The sequence below is a fragment of the Arctopsyche grandis genome, unplaced genomic scaffold, assembly GCF_051622035.1.
Source record: "Arctopsyche grandis isolate Sample6627 unplaced genomic scaffold, ASM5162203v2 HiC_scaffold_538, whole genome shotgun sequence".
Taxonomy (NCBI): Eukaryota; Metazoa; Arthropoda; class Insecta; order Trichoptera; family Hydropsychidae; genus Arctopsyche; species Arctopsyche grandis.
Window position 1 is genome coordinate 14,342 of NW_027518561.1, and position 5,016 is coordinate 19,357.

At 29.6% G+C, this 5,016-nt stretch overlaps 1 pseudogene; it reads right to left on the reverse strand.

The window, feature by feature from the left end:
- Positions 1-1,087: 1,087 nt before the first annotated feature.
- LOC143922151 (chaperone protein DnaK-like) lies at positions 1,088-3,210 on the reverse strand (annotated as a pseudogene).
- Between the last annotated feature and the right edge of the window lie 1,806 nt (positions 3,211-5,016).

A 5,016-nucleotide genomic window follows, 5' to 3' on the forward strand; every position in this document is an offset into this window, starting at 1 on the left:
AAAGTTGAAATATAAAAAAAAGTAAATGAATATTCTATAAATAAATAACGTATTTTCACAAAAAAATTGTTTGCAAGGATTTATATTAATAGAATTTAAAAAAATTCCTTAAAAGGCTATTTAAGATATTAAGTAATATATTTATTAACAATTATGGGCACTAATCTTGTTAAATTATAAAAATTACATATTCTTAACATTTATATTCTTAAAAATTGAAATTTAGATTTTATAACTATTGTATTTTAAGATCATTTATTTTCATGGTTAAGTAAAAATAAATAGTAGATGTTATAATTATTTTATTTTAAGATCATTTATTTTCATGGTTAAGTAAAAATAAATAGTAGATTTTATAACCATTTTATTTTAAGATCATTGTTACTACTTAAAATATTTATTGGCATTAGGGGTCTTAATCTTCGCTGATTATAAAAATTATTATATTTTCTTAACTTTTTTTTGCCAAGGGAATTTAATAAATTTTCAGAAGTTATAAAATTGAATATTATAACAATTTCTTTTTCTAATCTTTTATATTCATGATTGTTTAAAAGAGACATTGTCTTATTGCCATCGAAAATCAGGTGGCTGTTCATTTAAAGTTGATTATATATATTGCTGAAATAGTCTTTGTTGTGTTATCCTCTATTAATATAATTTAAATAAATACCCTTAATGACTAAATACTTTAATAATGAAGAGCTTACGCCATCTTCGATGGCACAAGACAGTCTTAAATAAATAAACCTCAATGTCTAATAGGTCTACAGATAACAACATATATTATACTTAAATAAATACACATGTTTACCTTAAACTCTTACTTAATTTAAAAAAAATTGAAAATAAAATTATAGTCGATTGCACAATATAGACAAGTTATAAAATTTTATTAAGTTGGATATATATAATAATTTAAAAGGATTTAAAGACATAGAGGCAACTTTAACAAATATTCTTAAATACCAACCAATGTTTACCTCAAACTTTAGATATTTGGATTTTTAAATTTTATGAAAATAAAAAACAAATTAAATCAAAATAGCATATTTTAAAAAATTGTATTTTAAAATTAAACGTTTATTTAATTAACTTCTTCAACGTCAGGGTTGGTAGCTCCAGTTGCTGCAGGTTGTTCACCGCCTTGTTGACTAAAAATAGCAGTCATCTCAGAAGTAAGTGTTTTAATTCTTTCGTCAATAATAGATGGTTCTACATTGTTGCTTTGATTTCTAATCCAGTTCTCTTCTTCATTAAGTTTAGCTGAAATTTCTTCTTTCTTGACTTGGTCGATTTTAAGGGTTTCTAACTTGTCTTGGAAACTGTAAATTAGATTTTCAAATTGATTTTTAGAGGCTGCTCTTTGAGCAAAGATTGCATCTTGTGCACTGTGCTCTTCAGCTTGTTTTCTCATACTTTCAATATCTGTATCGGAGAGTTTATTAGACATGTTTTCAACATACATTTCTTTCTTACCAGAAGCTTTATCAAGTGCTGTTACTTTAAGGATATTGTTATGATCAACTTCAAAAGTTAATTCAATTTGTGGAACACCCCTTGGTGCTGGTGAAATACCTGAAAGAGTAAATCTTCCAATATGATAATTATCAGATGAATTTGGCCTGTTTCCTTGTGTAATAACAATTTCTACTGATGGTTGATTATCAGCGGCAGTTGAAAATATTTGGGAATTCTTACATGGAATAGGAGTTCTAGCTTCAATTAATTTAGTAGCTACACCACCAAGTGTTTCAATGTTAAGATTGAGTGGGACTTGATCAATAAGAAGTATTTTTGGACCACCTACATCTTCAGAGTTTAGACAAGCAGCATTAGCATAGTAACCGGCACCAAAAGCAACTGCTTCATCAGGGTTAAGTGGAGAAATAACTTTTTTAGTGGCTTGTGGAGCGTTAGCATCTTCACCAAAGAAAGATTCAATGATTGAAACAACTTTTGGAATTCTTGAAGATCCACCTACCATAATAACACGCTTAATAGTCTTTTTAGCTTCTTCAATAATTTCATTGAGCCCTTTTTTGTTAGTATTACTTAGGTTTGTATGTAAAGTTTGAGTTTCGTTTAAAATACCATCATCTGTGTAAATTGGGGTAACTTTTCAAGGGATAATAAAACACCTCTAAATTTCTGTAAAAGTCTTTCAAAAAGTTCTTTAGCGGCACGCTCAAATTGAACCCTTGAGATTTGGAAAACTAAATCGGTTGTTCCTCTATAACATGGAAGATTAAAAGTAGCATTCATGTTAGTAGAAAGTGAAGTTTTAACTTTAATTGCTTCTTGTCTTAATCTAAGATCGTTCTTGAGTTTGTCTTTTTCTTCAGTTTCAACACCCCCGTTCATTTCTTTGAACTTATTTTTGGCTAATTGAATAATGATGTTATCAAAATCGGAACCCCCAAGGAAATTATCACCATCTGTAGCTAATACAATACCTACTGGGTTTTTCTATCATAAGTGAATTCGACTACACTGACATCATAAGTACCACCACCAAGATCAAAAACAAGAATTCTTTCCTCAACACCATCGGCGATTTGGTTATTTTTCATCATAATTGAACCATAAGCAATAGCGGCTGCAGTAGGCTCAGTTAATATAACAGTTTCAACATCTAATTTTCACCGGCCTCATCAACTTTCCTGAAAAGGCAATTTTTGCAGCGTCAAGTGTTCTTTGTTTAGCACCATCACTAAAATAGGCAGGTGTGGTAATAGCAACAAATCCTGGGGCAAACACCAAGTCTTTGTTTAGCTGATTCATATAAGAAATTTAATACATAAGCAGAAACTTGAATTGGTTCATAAATCTTTTCTTTACCATTTTCAATTACACAAATACCAATGTTATCTAAAACATTCTCATCTGCGGGTTTTCCTACTGTTTTAATTTCTTTAATTTTGAATGGCCAAAATTTTATAGCTTTTTGAACTTCCTTAGAATGGAAACCTTTACCAAACATCCTTTTAACTTCAAAAATGAAGTTTTCTGGTGCAGAAGCAGCAGCTAAAATACCGTTTGAACAACTACGGGTTGTCCACCTTGTTTATCAAAACATACTACTGATGGTGTAATTCTTTCACCATCTCTATTGTCAATGACGGTTAATTCACCTCTTACATAACCTGCTATGCAAGAAGTTGTTGTTCCTAAATCAATTCCTATTGTGGCAACTGTTTTATTTGACATGGGTCGATAAGAATTCTTTCCTTTATATTAAAATTTTTCTAGAAGAAGTAAAAATTTGCAGGAAAAGTTCTAGAACAAAATAATAATTGAAGCAGAGCTAGAACTCGAGTAATTTTATGTAAATTATACAGTTGTGTAGAGGATGATAGCAACAAGGGGATCGATTTAAAGAAAATGCCAAAATTAGGAAAAGAATTAGAAATTTAAAAAAGGCAAAAAGTCACCACAGTAGATCGAACAAAAATAAGAAATGGGATTAAGATGTGAAAATGATTTAGAAATAATAAAATGAGAAAAGGTCACCACATTAGATCGAACAAAAATAAGAAATGTGAAAATGATTTAGAAATAGTAAAATGAGAAAAGGTCACCACAGTAGATCGAACAAAAATAAGAAATGTGAAAATAATTTAGAAATAATAAATGAGAAAAGGTCACCACATTAGATCGAACAAGAACAAGAACAAGAAATGTGATTAAGATGTGAAAATGATTTAGAAATAGTAAAATTGAATATATGAATTTTTTAAGAGGCAGCAAAATTTTTACAATCAAATTATGTAGATAGAAGAAATGTAGAGAGAAAAAGGCAAGAAATAAAGATCAATGAGTTGTATTTGAAATCTATAAACGAACCAAGCAATAAATTGAGAATTCTGAAGATTATAGAATCTGAGTTCTCTTTAAAATCTATAAAAAAGCATTCAAGAATATTGATATTTCGCATAATAATTCGAAATTAAAGCAAATATTTTAAATTTGCTTTTTATTTAAAATAAGTCAATGATATAACATGTTATCTACTACAATTGAATAAATACACATGATATAAATGTTCAAATGTCATTCATTTCAAGTGCTTTCTGATGAATAACAATTTTTTAAATTTGAAATCAAAAATTATTTGGTTTTTAAAAGTAGAAATAAAAAGTACAACAACTAAAAAAAAAAAAATAAAAAAATGTTCGGATTTATTTAAGCTGTAGTTGTTAATACTTTGTTAGTTTTCTTCGTGTGTTTCTCTGTAATCCGGTCGGGGAACCGCATTGCTGCGTAAACCCCCACGCCCTTATGCCAGCTTAATCCCTCTGCCGACGGTCGGCTAGCCTTAGGACTAAGTGTCCCATTGACCCTGAGCTGGCGTTATAATTAGAGACAGTACCATACTGTCTTAGTCTTTTATAGTGGGGTTATTACGACTAGCGCCCACTTTTGTAACGGCGTCCCGGTTAATGTTCTTTACCTACCAAAGCGAGGCTCGAACCCGGGCAGTTCGGGAGTGAATCAGCAAGCCGACCACTAGCCCAACGCCGCTGTACAACAACTAATATGTAGCACCACCAACTCAGGGTATAATTTGTTAAAATAGTATTAAATAAATAACAATGTCTAATAGGTCCTTGGATAAAACATAATTTTTTTAGCTTCTATTTATTTTTAATTTCACATAATTTAGGGTTTGTGTCTGTTAAACTCATTCTTATTGCATATTGATATTGCCTCAATTAATTAGACGCCTTTGTTATTTCACATAATTAGGTTTGTGTCTGTTAAACTCATTCTTATTGCATATTGATATTTGCCTCAATTAATTAGACGCCCTTTGTTATTATAAAATCACACTGCCTCTAAATATTTTAAGTAATTAATCATTTTTTGTATTTGTAGTAAAAATCTAAATATTTAGAGCAGTGTGATTTTACATTACCGAATACTCCTTTCTAACACTTTACACGTTCTAATTCTTTAAAAATGAATCGTTTATTTTTACAAAGATCTTCTAAAGCTATAATTTGTATGTAAAAT